The sequence below is a fragment of the Heliangelus exortis genome, chromosome 2, assembly GCF_036169615.1.
Source record: "Heliangelus exortis chromosome 2, bHelExo1.hap1, whole genome shotgun sequence".
Taxonomy (NCBI): Eukaryota; Metazoa; Chordata; class Aves; order Apodiformes; family Trochilidae; genus Heliangelus; species Heliangelus exortis.
In genome coordinates, this window is record NC_092423.1 from 32689928 (window position 1) to 32707837 (window position 17910).

Genomic DNA, 17910 nt, shown 5'->3' on the forward strand with positions numbered 1-17910 from the left:
CACACCCTCCCCTAGATAGTAACACACACTTTCTTCAAACCTTTCAGAGACACTAAACTGAACAGATGAGGCCAGTGCAATTCAGAACAATGCAAGACCAGCAGCTTACTACAACTGTACTTACAGAGGAGTTCCATTCTGGACCAAAGCTTGCATAAAGATACCAATCAGCTCGCCTGCTTCTACTCACTGAGAGAAACTGATCATGGAAGGGGGGAAAAAACCAACCAGCTCACCTTCTCCTCTAACCTACCATGTCTTTTGGTTGCATGCACAGCTTCCAGGAATCATCTATTGCTCAGGCAGCTAGGATATGGCCATCAAGCATCAGAAAGCAGGTGAAGGCAGAATTGTGACACAAAGCTCTGCTGATAAATCACTGGTTTTGACAGGGAACAACCAGATTGGAGCTGTAATGTCATGCTCAGGCATACAGCAGATAAAACCAAACAGATGCTTTGGGGATGATCCTGGATGTTGGAACCAAACAGTTCCAGCAGAACCTAACAGTCCAAACCATTATATGTGTTCAGGGGGCTGTAATAACAGACCTGATTCTATACAGAAATTAACGAGGTAATTTCTCAATAGCAAAGAGATCTAATTCTAAAGACAATAAAATGAAATATTTGTAGACAGAGGATTTACAAACAAGCCCTTGACAAACCCACAGAGCAAACTAAAAGGCACCAGAAACTCTCTGCCAGCTATTCAAGTCCCTCAAAAAAAGAGGAACTTTTCTTCAGTGTAAAGCTTAATGGGCAAGTGGCATAAAAATCTGTGTAACATCATTGGCACAAATCCAGAGTTAATTTGGTATAATGGAGCCCCAGGGACAGTGCTCTAACTTCTGACAGTCAGCTACACTGCTCCTCAAGCTGTATGCACGTGTACTCAAGTTTGGCAGGAGGTGCTTGTTTGACTGCATCTATTCTGCCTGCTCTGAGTATCTTCTTCTTGATGCAAAAAGATTTTAGAGTAATAGAGTCTTTCTTACAAAAGAACCAGCAAAAACAATCACATAAATGTGGTTTCCATATTTAGGAAAAACAACTGCACTTTGAAAGAATTCATTTAGCAATTCTCCAAACAAATACTAGAAATATGTCTGCTACAAAACTATTGGCAAAGGAGACATTAAAAGTTTATGTGAGGAGAAATATGGATGAGGCTTTAGTTCAGAAGTCATTTTAGTGACTTTTCTTCCTACAGCATGAGGATAATTCCTATGAAATATCACACACTATCCAAACAAGAACCACTCAGGGTACAGTGAGTAAAAGAGGCAACAGAAAGGGGAAACAGAAGTTTCTAAAAAGTTCAGTCACAGGATCCATAAACAGGGCTCAAGCTGCTGTAAGGCAAGATGTGACAGAAGACCCCTGCACATTAGCCAGTGGCAGCCAAGGACACCAAGTATTCAAAGCAGCATTGAGTGGCTGGGACATAAGCAAGTACTGAGAGTCTTACAAAGCCACTACCACGGTCTTCTCAGAAGCACCAATATATCTCTGTGTCACCCTTTGTCTTCCATGTCTGTTTAGGTCTGAAAACTCTTTGAGGTGTATCCTGACTTCTGCACAAAGACCTTTGCTGGCTGGGACCTCTCGGTTCTGTGACTGGATGACTGTGAGCACCTTCTCCAACTGGTACACTGAAATTACATGATCATAACCTGACTAAAAAGATTTTCTCTGTTTTCTGTATTCTGAACTAAATGAGCTTCACTCACTGAATGCAGATGTACACATGCCTCCACCACTATAGATTTGTCAGCATGCAAGTTTTTCCAAAGACTTCTCTCACCTCTATTCTGAAAGAAAAAAACTCACCCAAAAGCTAGCATATGTTGTATTAATGTAAAACCCCTAGAGGGCAACTAAGCTTCAATTTCAACCTGCATAAATATTCAGCTCCTTAACTAGTTTACAGATTATGTAAACTATTTCCTTCAACCTTGTTTTTTTTCCCCTCATTTAAAAGAAATGAATCCTTTTCATTCTCAAATCACATTACTGCTGCCTATTTAGTGTAAGTTAATCACCACTGCCCAACCAGAGGCTGAGTTCTCAACCCAACAAAGCCCAAATGTGTGTAAAAGAGAACAATAAAGAAAACACATGCACAGGCCTCATTTAAACAAAGACAGAAAACAAGCATATGAAAGTCTGAAATCACTTTCTTTGCATTAATGACCTTTAACAATACATCTTGCTTATTATTCAGCTTAGTATCAAGTTATTGCATGGCATCTGTTTTCCTGTACACCAGGCTGGTTGCAAGTCTCAGATTTATGAATTTAAGTTTATATCAATGGGATTATTTGCCTCTTTTCCCCTACATACTATGATTTCAAACTTACAGATCATAAGTATTTGAGGAGAAAAAAGAAAAAAGGGATGAAACAGGAAATAAGATGTAAAATCACTCCAGGTATGGACAGTAGTTTAATTTACTCTTCCGTCTTCAAATACAGTCTAGGGCTGCTGCTAGTGATGAAAGAAAAAAAAAAAAAAAAAGGAAAGTAATTTTTGCCATAAAGGTAAAAATCCATTTGATTCCAAGTCTTCGTCCCAAATTTTGAAACTGGCAACTCCTGTATCCAGATGAGCTTTGACTGTAATGAAGTAGAAGGCATCACCTCCTTTCCCCCACTTTCCACCAAGATTTGGTGGAAGCTGACAGGCACTTGCTATCCTGCCAGTCCATATCTGCACAGAACCTGCAGACACACTGGTATTTAACACTGGAGGAGACACTAACAAACCAATGGGACTCCAAGTGGTGTGGTAGCAACCTGAGATAGGGAAATAAAAAAGAGCTTAAAGGAATCCTTAGCAAATGCTTACAAGACCCAATGATTTCTGCATGGCCTTTGCAGGAAACCAAATCCTCTAACAAAATTTGAGCACAGCCATCCTTGCTTTGTGCATACCAATGCAGATCCATCCATATGTATTGAGCAGGATAGTTCTCTTTCATATATGGCCTTATCCTCATTTACATGTGGGAACAGAGACTAAAAATTACTACCAGTGGCATTCACTTTACTAATTTTAGCAACCTAAAATTTACATGTTTCACTTAAAGCTGATTCTGGAAGTACCTTGCTCATCTTGTTGTTGCCTTGACACAAAAAAGAGTGCAAGGTACTTCCAAAATAAAGGTAGGTTCCAGCTAAGAGTTTTAAACAGGATAACTAGTTTAGACTGGACACAACTTTCAGATGACTAGAACTGAGGTGAAATGTCACCTATCCCACCGAACAACAAAAAATTGTAAAGGGAAACTTCAAGAAGCTGGCACAAATATTCAAGGCTCGTGCTCCACTCAGAAAGATCCACTCTGAACACTGGAGAACACTGTGAAATAACTGGTGCCCCACTAGAGCTTTGAAAGGCTGCAGCAAGGAGAAGAGGAGGGCTACATGCTCTTTCTTACTCAGAATCATTGTCTCTGATTGCTTGAAATATAATAAGCTTAAAGTGGTCATTCTGACTTTTTGCCACAAGTTCAGCCAAGGCTTAGAGATTTGAGCACAAAACCTGCCCCAGTAAAAAGGTACTGTGCAATCAGTCGGGGGTTTGGAGACACAAAAAAACTGGGTACTGCTGTATATGGTAGAACCAGCCTTGGAATCAAACTTAAGACATTGGCTGTATTACATTAGAAAGCAGGGAATTCCTCCTTCTTGACATAAAGCAATTCTAGTAACTGTTACCAGTGAACCTTTATGTGAAATGCACCTAGGTGGACCTGAAATATTACTAAATTAGGACTAAATTATCTTTAAGTACTTTTAACACACTCGCAGAGGTGGGGTTTTTTTTTCTTCTCTTTATTAAGAATGGCTGAATTAGCTTTCAGGCAATTCAGGTCATTGCAGATCAAACTCTAGGGCAATGAAGATAAGTAACATCAGGTCTGGAACAAACAGCACTTCACTGACACCACTGCTTATGCCCCAGAGCTAAAATATTTGTGTGAACTACAAGCCCTGGCTAAGACCATGAAATCACAATTAGATGGCACTAACAGAAATTGCCTATGAAATGTATCATCAATTTCCTAAGAGAAAGTAGTTATAATTTAGTAGAGAATTTCATTCTGTTGTCATGCCAGTCCAGCAATTTTCCACTGCTTTCCATTTTTGCATTTAAAAATCCAACATGGAGTCCTGCCTTTCATTAACAATAGCAGTAATGAGAAACTAATTTAATTCAGGTAAATAAATGCATATGTGAATATGTAAGTAGTTATCAAAAGAGAATGGAACTAGCTCAGGAAAAAGAAAAAAACCCACATGCCATGTTTTCCTGAATAGATATTTAAATGACAAAAGCAGAAGAGAAAAAGATGAGACCAAAATTATTAATGGGATTTACTAGTCTGTTAGGAGAATGCAGCTAAAACAGAAGTTGCCAACTCCATTAAACATTTGCCTTCTATAGAAGTACAAAAAATATTTTTCGGGTCATAATTTATGCAAGTATTCTCAGCCCAACATTAACTGTTTCTCAAAAGTTTATGTACTGTGTTTACATTAATCTGATGGCACAGTGAAGAGGACAGATTCCTCAACCTATCCAACGTATTCCTCAACAATATTCTGGTTTAAGACTTACGATGTTTCTTAGTTGCTCAGGAGATGGAGCACATCTAAATGAACTTAGACAACAGCCTTGCTGAAGGAAGAGCATTCTCTTCTCTGCCCTTCTCACTCCCTTAAAAGAACTTAGAACTTTCTTAAGATGTTTTAAATGTATTAAAAAAAAAAACAAACACATACATGTATATGCTTTTTATTTTCTATTACTATTATTCAACAGTAATGAAGCATCATTAGATATAGATAGTAAAAAATATTTTAAACATAGGACGTTGTATAGAAGTCCTTAGACACCACAGAAGCTGTGAGCTCTGTTAATGCCCTGTTCAAGATTGACTAGTTCATTAATTACTAATTCAATTACTAATTAAAAACTAAACAACCAACCAAACAAAAACTAATTACAGCTTTGGTTATACAACCCCAAACAGTAAACATTCTTCTATATATCTTCTTTTCCATATTGCATGGAAAGCAATGGTAACTTTCTGTTCATTAACAAGATACACAGGGGAAGCCTACATTAAGGTAATAATCCAGAACAGTGCATTAAAATAAGAATGAAAACATTATGGCCTGCAGAATTTTATCCATTTTTCCCCAACAGGCAGAAGGAATATGCCCATTAGAATTTATGACAGCCTGTGTGCTTACTCTTCTGTACTGGGTCTCACTCAGAATGCCACATTTCTTCAACTGTGCTGACACTTGGTTTCAAATATGTCTTTCACTGAAGTGCTCTGCAATCTGGAAAGAAATATCAGGGTCGTTTCCCAAGCATCTGAACTTTGTGCAAGCTGAATCATTGGGGCAGGAAATGGGATGACACACAAGCCAGGTACTGTCTTCTCCAGGTTGCTATGGATGGGTATCATGGACAAACCAATGCTTGTGCAAAACCTGTAGCATGCAGGTTTTCCATATTTAGGAGCTCAATTTCTTCAGGAGTGTTTAGAATATACTTTTATTATTCTCCTTAAACAATGACCAGAAGGCACACTGTTAAATTGGAGACTTTATATACATTAAGAAGGAGCATTAAAAAACACTCAGAAAACACAAAGCAAAGAAACAAGAGGGAGAAATCAAGACAAATGAGGAATGACAAAGATTACTTACACCAGAAAAAATAAAGAATACTTTTCATCAATGGCCTTATGAATTGTTTTGACTGATCTGTCAGATTCACTGTAGAAAATTATCATGCCAAAGGCAGAAAAAAAGTAAGGGGCAACAAGGTATAATATTTGAAGTTGTGGACTGTGTTCACTCTTGTTACTAGCCATAATTTTCTTCAAAAACCTCATCCTTTTTGTTGTGACATGAAATCTTTTTAGGCCTTTTTTTTTTTTTTTCTTTTAGATTTGCCATGCTCCTGAAAACAAGTCTGGAATCTCAGAGTCCACCATCTTCCCTTAGAAATCTCAGGAAGTCAGCAGTAGAAACAGTTTTCCAGGATGGTTGCTGAACAAGGCTTTTATTTTCCTGTTTCTTCTTCCGCTTTTTGCCTTTTCAAAATACAACATATTGTCCTATTTCTTCCACACAAAGTACTGCTTTTATTCATACTACCACGAGGAATCTGCCCAATACCTAAGAACATCAGTAGCTTGATATACAAAGTAAAGTTAGTTTAGACATTAAGAAATCCTAAAACTTAGAAAAAAAATATTTGAACAGTAAAAAATAATTAAGCATTGAAACAGTTTGTCTATATAAGTTGTAATATCAATCATTTTATGGGACAAATGCAGACATACCAGATATGGCCACCAGAGAAGATGTCCCAAAGTGTCTTTTAAAAGTCCTTTCCAGCCCTGCATTCCTCTTATGCTTGATAAATGCACCCTCCAATACAGAGCTAATTTTCTAGATCACTTAGGCCTGACAAACTTGTTACAGAACTGAAGCTAATGGTATTAAAGCACAATTAGATCCACCTATGCATCCAGAAGTCCTGCTTTCAACTCTCCTATGTGCTGCCACATTATACACTTCCTATACATTTCCCACACAATAAACAATAGTATTCTGAAGTCCTTTTTGCCAACCTAAACTGTGCCTCTGTGAAAAGGCTTTTAGAAAATTATATTGGCAGTCTACAGACACTGGTGTCTCAAGCCACACTTTTGCAATGCTTTTTGATCAGCCTCATGAAACAAGGCAAGACCTCTATCAAATCTGCTACACAAGTGTAGTGGTGAATTTACAGAAAAAACAGACTATATGATTTAGTGTTTCAAAAAGGACTATTTGGAGGCTCAGAGGACATTTTTACATTTTTAGTTTATAATGAACAGGAGGAAAAAGAAGAATGACTAGATACTTGCTTGAGAGAGTCAAGGTTACAGACAGGAAGAATGCTATAAAGTACAAGACATTATGTGTTATAAAATACATACAAGAAAATCCCGAACTTGACCATTAAAGGCAAAAAAAGGCAATTCAGACTTGAAGAAAACTTTTTTTAAACTTGTTTTAGGAAAAAGTTAAGAAGGCACATCCCTTAATGTAACTGAAGTCTATAACTGCCTACAACTATTTCAGCTCCTCCCAATATAGTGGATACCAAGACAAGAATCTCTTCACTCCATCTCAGGGAAATTTTCATGCACTGCTCTTCTACTCTAGCTTCATAAAAATTTGGGATTCAAGTTCCTTTCCTGCTCACTATCCCATCAGAATGAGTATCTTCCACCCCTTACACAATTCCTTTCAAATCCTGTAATAGCATCCTTCTCACATCTATTATACAGCAGCTCAAATTAATTTTCCTTGCTCCCTAAGGATAAATTTAAAACCTCATCTATACATTCAGTGCTCTGCACAGCTCTAGTATCCCTTGTCCATCCTTTTTCACATCCTCTGCAGTTCTTGGTTCTTTATGCAAAATACTTCTCACCTTCTGTCATTCACTTACATTTCATCTAAAGGTATCTATCCTGATCTTAGGCAGCACACATTCCAGGAACTTTTTTCTGCAAGGTTCCTTTCTTCTTATTTTTGAGGGTGATAAACTGCCAAAAATAAAATTCAGAGGGATGAAAAGAGAGCAGGAGTGTTTTATGACCTTTAATAATGTAGCCTCTACTCCTTTCTCCAGCATCAGGCCTGTAAGTATAACACTCATCATAACACAGATCTCCCTCCTCCCTTTCTATGCAGCACAGCAGAGATGACTATTGGAAAACAATGGCAACACCAACAGAAGTAAATTTGGGATGGGAAAGAGATGAATTTTGCCCTTTTTAAGAGGACCTGAATAACAATAATTCATGAGAATCCAGTCCCAGTCATCAAAAGACAACATTTTTTCTACTTTTAAAAAAAGTTGCACATTGCCAGTGTTGCTAACACAGGTTCTATTAACTTCTGTATTAAGAGTAAGTGCCAGAAGGACAAGTCACTCAGTTTAAGCTAAGCAATCTTCAGAACTACTGTTCCACACAGAAAAAGAAATTTAAAATGCTTTAAGCCCCCAAAAACATGAAAATCTGATATTTCATTAAACACACTCTGCTCAGAACACCATAAAGCATGAAGACCATTTAGACCACCTCATCTTGTTGAAAGTGTGTTTGTTTGCCAAACTGCATTTCAACTTCTACTTGAATTCCTCTATTGCCTGTTAATGCCTGTAATTCCTGCCTTTTTTTTTCCTTCTTTCTTTTTTTTTTCTTTTTATCTTTTTTTAACTGGTTCTGCTACCTTGTAATATTCCATACAAAGATATATACAGCAGGTATAGCCCTTGAGTCTGTAAGAGCTCTCCGGTCTATAGGAAATAATGGGAGATCAAACCTACAAATCTCACAATTCACCACCTCACAAAATCAGAATATATTAGATGAACCTGCAACTATTATTCAGATTCCCACTCACCTCAATTGGAATTAATACTTAATTTAATTTTTTGTGATTTGGATGAACAATTTTCTTTGGTAAATACACTTGGCAACTTCATGTGTTTTCAGAGAACGGTGGATAGATGTTTTATTCTATTCCTTACCCTGAATATCATATGATCTTTACAAGGTGAATACTCTGCTTGTAGGCTATCTGAAAGCTTGCTATTTATTGTATTTCTGAATACAAAGTAGCTACTTTTTGACCAAACTAAGTTCTGTTTTCCACTGCTGAGCCTTGTAGTATCTACCCAGCACATTCCTACTTCAGCAGTTGAAAAATAACCTATTTTCTGTGTGAAAGTAACCCCAGGGTAATATTCATAATTCATATACAATATAAATATTTATACACTGCATAGGGAACATAGCATGACCTCTTAAAAGTAACAGGTTTATTTACACAAAGTGCTAACTGTGTTACTGTTGAATACAGTATCTAAGAGGGGTTTATAATCATAATCTGCACAGCAACTTCTTAATACATCATTAAGGACATGCAGTTAAAATAACAGTTACCACAAGTCACATGTACTGCCATTAACAATGCATTGCTGTGTGCAACTATGCCACAGTAATACAATACTGCTTTACTCTAACACATAAGCTACAGTACCTATAGATACCAGCACGGTCAATAAATGGACGTAAAAAACTCGACTAAACCCCAAGTATTCCTTCACTTGCTGGCAGTAAAAATGTCTAACACTGAAGAACCAAAATGTGTCAAATGGGAAAGAAAACAATATGAATCAGCAAATACAGTATGTAACAACCAGGAAAAGATACAAACCTAGTATTAGTTAGAGGCCTCCTCCTTTTATTGGGACAGGAACTTGAACACATCTTCTCTATCCACTGGCTGCTGCCCTATGGACACCTACCTCACAGACACTCAGGAAAAGTGGTTCTCTGAAGACTGATCTAAGTACTACAAAATACCCCAAGACCAGTGGCTACAGGCAAGTTCATATTTATTTTTACAGCTTGCACCAAAATGGAGCAAAGATGGAAGTTGCTGTTACTGTTATGTCTTTATCTTCTTATTTTTAACTGTCACAGTTAGATTTTTAACTCCTGCATTAGTACATTTTGCATCAGGACTCCAAGACATGGAACTAGCTATTTAACCTGACAGGACAGAATTTACCAATGGAGGACTGGAAATAATTAGAGCACCCAAAAGGTATTCTTTTCCCCAAAGAGCTAAACAACAGGCATAGCCCAAAAAGATTCAATTCTTTGAAATTCTGGATATATATATTAATGCTAGAGCACTTCCTGAAAGAGACAAATTTGAAGAAAGGATCTCAAAGAAGTGACTTTGAGACTTTTACACTTTTCTGATGAGTGGGCAATGAATTTCCAGTAAGAGAAGTTGTACAGAGAGAGAGGCAATGGCCAGACTTCATGGGGAGTTTGTCAGGGAGTAGTGATATGACCAATGGGTGGAAACAACTGATGACCTTGGATCTTAATTTTGAGTCTGACACTTCCCATAATGCAAGAAGAGGTACAAAAGGTTAAGGACAATTCTTTCTCTTCTTTCTTTATGTACAGAGTACTTCTATTCTGCAGGTGCTTAAACACCATCAATCCCCAGTCTGGAAGAACAGTTTTTCTCCTGAATTTGGATCACTAAATACCACAACAACAACACAACCTCACAATTGTATCTCCTCATAAAAGCTGCAAAAGAAGCAATCCTATTGTTCAACCTTCAGTAGTTAGCTTGGTCAGTGCTCTTGTCATGGCTATTACTACCATGTTCAACAATAATCTAAAAATATGCAACCATCCTCTATTTAAACGAGCATTTGCTAACATCATGTAATTAATGTATGCTATGTTAAGATATTTATGTTGGGCAGGAAAAAAAAATTGAAATAGAATTTTAACTAGAAACTAGTAAAATCTCTAACTTGAAAAAACTATTTGAAAGACTAGACAAAACACAGGTAACCTACTGAGGTTGTTACCAATGAGCTCTAAACTAGCAATATCACTTATATATATTTATATATATATATATATATACATAAAAATCTCTACCAGGTAAGAAAATCAAAATTAAGATAGTGCTTGTAGGATATGGCAACCTGGCTGAAATTGATATTCATTAGAGTACTCTTTGCATGAATAGGAGCATTTGGACTCTGTGGTCTTTATCAGAGCCCCAGCTGGTAATGGTTGAAGGTTAATGCCTTACCCCATTCTGTTCAATTTTCTGTCCTAATTAGTCGTCCAAATCTATAGCTGTGAGCACCAAGTGTCTGTGCTCAAAAGAAACTAATTAATGCTAGCAAATTAGATCAAGTCCAAAGATCCAACAGCCAAACTCTTAAATGCTCCTTGTTAATAGGAAGTGTAGCTGTCAATAACTGCTGTTGGTGGCTATAATGAGGCCTCTTTCTTTCCCTGAAAGTGATTTCATTTCTCTTTGTCCCTGTAAAAGCTGTTCCACTCCCTAATAAATAAAAAATAAAAAAACCCACACAACTAAGTTGCAGTGGTAAAGCTAGCAGTCTGACCCAGTTCTTGTCATCAGCTGGGTTGAACTGACATGGAGGGAGAAATTAAAAAATAAATCAAATAGGGTAAGTTCCCTGAACATTTTCTTAAAAGTCCTAATATTGGTTACAATACTTAAATTTCCACCACCAAACAACACAACATAGTCTCATCTCTGTTTTTTATAAAACACCCTAAATTAGCTTAGGGTAGTTAAGTAACTATCATTTAAAAAAAAAAGACCATGAGATCTAGGATCTCATTTCTTCAATTTGTAATTTACATATAGCTGTTCTCTCTTCCCAGTTTGTTGGAGCAGAGCTCAGCATACCATAATCCCTCTAGAGATTGTATTAATTCACATACTTAAATCTGATCAGAGTAAATGTACTTTGGAAATATATAGAGCCTAATAACTTCTTTTCCAAATAAAAGCTATTGTGCACATGCATCATACAAAAAATGAGCACCTTCCACTTGCTAGCAAGGTAAAAACACCTGCTAGTTTATTATCAGTACTAAATATAGATATACACTATCAAAACATCCAGAACCATTTAAATAACTGACAACTGCACAACACGTACAACAGGAATCTCAATAGCTTGATGTAAGATCATGGAGTCACACACAGTGTGACTACAATGTACTTTAATACTCAGATAATAAATACAGTGACAGAGAATAACATTTTGCACCCCTTCTCCCCCCACAGTTTTGTGCTAGATTGAACCTATGTTCTCAAGCTCCTTTCACAAAAATGAGTGTGCAGGTAATAAGGCAGCATTCTTCTTTCATCCTCATAACAGAAAGCTATTCCAGTCATAAAATCTATGCTTCAATGTAACCTCTCAGGCTTTCCATCAAACTCTGAACAGAATGTACACAAGCAGATGTGAGCACACCAGCTCAATTAAAAAATAAGTTACCAGGAGCTGTCATGTTAACTCATTGATTTTTACCAGTTACTTGATCTCTTTGCTTTGGTCAATTAGAAGATCATGGTATTCCCAGATACTCCTAAAAAATAAATTGTAAGGACTATAATTTCATAGTGAGGCAAACTGGATGGTGATTTTTGTTTCAAGTAAATAAGAGTCATCAAAATTTTTAAATGTGAACTGTCATGTAATTTTGCACTACTATCATTCTTAGCATCTTCCAGTGGCAACCTCAGAACTATGACTGTAGGTACCAATAGGTTAATCCTTCAGTGACATGTGGCAAGGGTTTGCATCATTTAACAGAACTTGGCCTAAAACACAAAGGAAAGTGACCACAGAGTAATATCACACTGAAATTTGCTAAGTATTTCACACATTTCATTATCTGCATTTCTGCTAAGAATATATATATATATATAAAGAAACTCTTTTTTTGAAGAATTAATATCTCAAGGTGTGCTTGGGAATTTAAATGTGCAGCATCACACATAGTTCAATCAGAAATTTCTTTGGGTTTATGGGCCCTGATGTGTCAGGTGTAAGGGTCATGGTGTAGAGCAGGTGGCCCCTACGGGGACAGAGATAATGTCAGTGACAGGACTGTTCAGCAACTGCACATTATCAAAACTCTGGCTGACACTGGTCATGCTCTACTGTAGAGAAGCCTGCAGTAGTGTTGCATCCCATCATTTTCACTAAGTATCAACATGAGCCCTGAGGAGGAGAGGGCTAATGGGGAAACTGGAGACTGGGAGGAGGGTGGCTGCTTGGAAATGTCCTTTTCCAGCCACACTTTCCAAACCATTTTTTAAAGCCCTGCCACGCATCAAGAGTCTTCCCAGCAAAGTGAATCCAGCTGCCTTAATTACACAGTTTCTACAGACAACAGAGCCACCATGCCAGTTTTCTCCAGGGAAGGTTCTCAACTCAGGACATGTGGAAACATCTCCCTTTTGTCTCTCTCTCATAAAAAAAAATTAATAAAAAAAAAAATTAAAAAAAAAAAAAAAAAAAAAAAAAAAAAAAAAAAGAGATAAAAAAGAACATAGCAACTGGGTATCTCACACAACCAGCTTCAAATAAAAATGATAAAAAATGGCCACATTCTTACTTGCAAGATCAGGCAGATCAAGTCCTTCAATCCTGTAAGGCAAGATCAGGTCTTCAATCATGTAAATTGTTTCCCTTACTCACTGTATTCCTAAAGGCAGAACCAGGCTGATACTAACAATCTGTCCCTGTATGCAGCCTGAAAAGTGTTTAACTCAGTTTACTACATCCACCATCCACTGGGAAGCCTTACAAATGAGTCACAATTACTGAAGATAACTGCGAGTCACTCTTGGTGACCATGAAAGTTCCAAACTCAGACCACGTACCAGTAGTAAACAACAGAACTGAGGGAAAAAAAGTTCAGAAATAAAATCCTTTGTCTCTGGAGCAAGATTGTTTTTATGCTAGCAATAAAAACTATGATGTTTTTGGAAAGTGGGCAGAATTACTTTACAATGCAACAAATACACAAAATATTTACAATACATATAATACAAAATTATGACCTTATGACTGACTCAATGATCCAATAATTTCTCTTTGGAATCTCAACTTAAGACAATGTCTTCAAGGCCCAAATCCATAATCCATCAGTCAGCTGTTTCTATTTTCCAAGCCAAGTAACATAAAATCAAACTGAACTGAGTGTATAATCCTAAAAGTCTGCATATTCCTGTCTTCAACAGTTCTTAAATCCATCAAGTTTCAGATCAGTAACTCTGAAAAGAAGAGTAAGTACTCCTAAGAAATAGAACAAACATTTCTCTAGAGAAGAAAAAGATGAACTAAAGGTTCTCACAGCTTTTTTTTTTTTTTTTAGTGAGCGTCTCTAGTTTCAGAGCACAGAAGAATCACAGAAAGCACGGAACTGCTAGATGAAACTACAGAAGTTTTGATAAGCTAACTTTCCTGATTTGAGTTCCTGAAATTTTCAATGATTTTGCTTATTCAAAATTAAACTTTATCATGGCAAATGAAAGCCAAAAACTTGACAATTTTACAGGAAAACAGCTTGCTTAAGTAGCTATTTCATAAAAGCCATGGATGAGGCAATGGCAAATAACCACTCCTTTTAACTACTTCAGCTTGAAAGTAGGTACTTTTATATGCCAAGGAAAAACTGATAGAAAAATACATGGATTTAATATTATTTCAGATGAACTTATGCTACAGTTTGTACAAATACAGTGAAGAGTTTCTTTATGACAATGTTGTTCATTTGTGGGTTTTTTCTTGTTTTTTATTACACTTCCAATACTCCTGTAATAACCCACAATTTCAGGTACATACAGTGCATAGATATGAACACAATAAAGCGTATTCACATAATGGTCATGGAAAACTGCCTAGTGTTTTGCAGAAAGCATGTTTACCCTCTCAAAAAATTACTAATATATCCATTTTCACTGAAAAAATGCTTGAAAATCTTAAATACATAGAAATCATTTTGCAACTGAGATGTACTAAAGTCTTGAGAAGTATGTAGCACACACAAAAACCATACTGGCGCAATGTGAAAAAAAAAGTTCTAAGTAAATAAACTAAGGAAATGAAATGTAATCAGACACAACACTGAACAGTTCTTAAAAAATGAGAACATGGACCCATTTCCATGCTTAATTTAATCCCTAAGCTCCCCTGCTACGCTAACAACCAAGCACACTAACGGGTCACCCATTTTACTGTAATAGGGTAGCAGGATCACCTCTTGAGTTAACAAAACCTTTATTTTTTTACTTATTTTTTTAACCCTTGGGATTTCTTTGCCCTGGATGGCTCTTGAACACGTGCTGGACAGGCTGTCACTACTTGCATTATTAGCTCTGATAAGCAGACAGCTCTAGGTGGTATAGCTGCAGGCTAAGGTAAGGGGCTGTATACAGATGGATCCCTGTGCTCATGCAGAGCACTATTGAATGTATAGGGGCTCCCCATAGGGACACATATGCACCTAGCATGATCAAGTAAATTGTAAAGGCCCATACTTGTAGAACAGCTTTATTTCCTATATTATCAATGCATTTACCACGAAGACGAAGTGAAACAAAGGTGTATTAATAGGAAATTAGCATAAAGCAGAAAAGCCATACATTGAGAGGAAGTTAAAGAAGTAGCTATGCCACTTAATGTAAACAGCAGAATTTCAGGCATATGTGTGCACTCTGTAGCACACAAAACTGACTGCAGGAGTTTTGATTACTTCATTACACAGCTTATGTTCATAGCTTATAATTATTTACAGCATAAAAGCCATAGCCTACTTACTCTGTAACATTTATTTCAGGAATAATTTCAAAATGGATTTTAAAGAAGATAAATTATGCCATTCACAAAATTGTTTAAGCTTAATTACTCATGAGTTGGTCTCTCCCCCTCCCACACCCAGTTTAAAAAGTATACAACAAAATAGCTGAACCATTGCTATAATTTTTTTTCTTTTTAATAGGGATATGAATGTGGGGTTTGCTTCTCTACTTGATCATAAGAACTGCATCAGAAATATTGAGATTGCACCATTAACTTCCACACTTGATAAATGGAGGAATGAAGGGGAGACAGAGGTATTCACAAACCTCAACTTCCTAAAGATACATAAAAAATTGACAGAGGCAAAAAAATAGGAGAAGCTACAAGGTAAAATGGTCCACAACTCACACAGATCATGTCCAATAGAGGCTGTTGCCACAGAAAATTAAGAGTCTGAAACCAAAGTCCTCGAAGTTCAGGGAAGAAAAGCAAACACACATACACACACTCCTGTGCTTAGGTCTTCCTGCAAATAGAATTACATAAATAGCATGCTCTCAAAATATTTTTAACTGACTTCTTTTAATTACACACATTACTGTAACTGCTTTTCCTCTTCATTGTTTTCCTAACAGGTACAAAGTCAAAATTATTCCACCATCAATAAAATGAAAAAAGGTGTATTAAGTCCTTCTGGCAGCATTACAAGTTACCTGTCATGTGATGCCACTTTTCATTGGCAGATTTTCCCAAGTCTTACACACCTCAAAATTGTTTTAACATTACTTTATATCTTTTGGGGAACCCCTAAAAGCAGCTGCTTGAAAATTTGCTGGTCCACTTGAACTACATTTGACTCTAAGGATAGTAATAAATGTCTAAAAGCCTCCTTTGAAACTTTGTTGGTAATTGCAACAGACAAAAATGAAATACCACTCAGGAAACATTGCTGAAGAACTGCCATGGTAAAAATGGCAGAAACAGTATGTTCAAAACAGTATATCAGCAAACTAAAATGCATTCCTTTATCAGAAAATACTGTTGGAAAATGCATAGAAGACACTGCTGAGGATTTGAAAAACAAGTATTAGAACAACTTACACAGCATGGGAGCTGGATGGGAGCTACGCAGCTGGATGAAAGTACACAAATTTCTATCTTCTCTCAGCTTACAGTATTTGCATTTTAATAATTAAATGCATGAAGAATTTCTTAGAGAGTTGTCCTGGAAAAGATATAGTCTCAACAGGATATGGCTTCTTTAATAAAAACAACGTCTTATGGAAAAACTGTGCCAGTGTTACCACTGATGGACTATCTGCTGTGACTGGAATAAAGAAGGGATTGATGGGCAAGGTTACAGAGAACAGCACACCTGAAAATTCTTTCACACTTTCAATTCTTTTACTGCTGCTATTGCAGCAAAGCCAGGAGCACACAAAGTGCTACAGAGTGACACCCATGTGGTTATCTTTATAAAACAAGGCCTTCAAATAATAGTAGCACCTTTACCAGACTTCGGAATGAGATGGGGAGGGGCCACAAAAAATCTCTTGGACCACACAGAGGTTTGCTGGCTGTCTTGTGGCAAAGTACTTTAAAGAGTTATCTAACTTCACACATTTCTCTTTCACAAAACCACAAGATTTACAAATTTTCTGACCTTCTTTGTGATGACATGTGGCTGTAAGTAGTTTGCTACTCAGCAGATGTTTCCAAAAAAAAAAACATACTTCCTATTTTCTTTTCATGGTGAAGGTAACATCTTGACAGTGAGTGAGAAATTAAATGCTTGTCAAAAGAAACTTGTGCTATGAAATGAGCACTTTAAAAACAGATGTTTGGATATGTTCCCCTTGTTATGTGACTTTTGGTTTGGTTTTGTTGCTGAACACAATATGAGTGTATCACCCACAGAGAACTCCCATATCTGTGCACTTTAAAACAACAGAAACAGAATTTTCTAATCTGTTTAAAAATCTTCCAAATGAGAGCTTGATTTTGTTTTGAACCTGTTTTTTAAAAATATACACATGTAACACCTTCTGACTTGTTGGGAAGAACAACTGGTTGACATGAAGCAAGATGGTCCCTTACTACCCTAACTTCAAGCAAAATCTTTGGAAAAGTTGAGAATGAGGATTGAAAAATGAGCATAATGATTTAATAAGTGCAGACAACAATGCACTTCTTCCATTAGGAACTACACATCTTTGTGAGGTATTGTTTTCATCTACAACACACCCATTAAAACCAAGCATTAAAATAAACTGAACATAGAGCCTGGCCTTCGAATCACTCTATCCCAAACTGCTAAAGAGTTTAGAAAATAATGAAGAATATTGAAATATATAGCTCTCAATAAAAAACATTGCTATTAGTAGAAATATTTTCAAAGCAAGAAGCTTTTTATAGCACTGATAAATAACATCAAAATGATTTTGAAGTACTGTTTATTTCATCTTTACCTCATTTTTTAAATTTGTATTTTTGTGGTTTATATGTACATAATAGTACAGTGTACAAACAAATGTACAAATAAATGTATATATTGGGATTGAGCACTCAGAATTTTTTACTGATGGGGTGTGCAATCATAAAAAGCTGAGAGAGCACAGATCCAGATGACAACAGGCAGGTG

The 17910-nt window shown here is 36.6% G+C and overlaps 1 protein-coding gene across 1 annotated transcript in view; it reads right to left on the reverse strand.

The window, feature by feature from the left end:
- Window positions 1-17910, reverse strand: part of CMC1 (C-X9-C motif containing 1) — a 41267-nt gene that overhangs the window by 13489 nt on the left and 9868 nt on the right. The window lies entirely within an intron of this gene.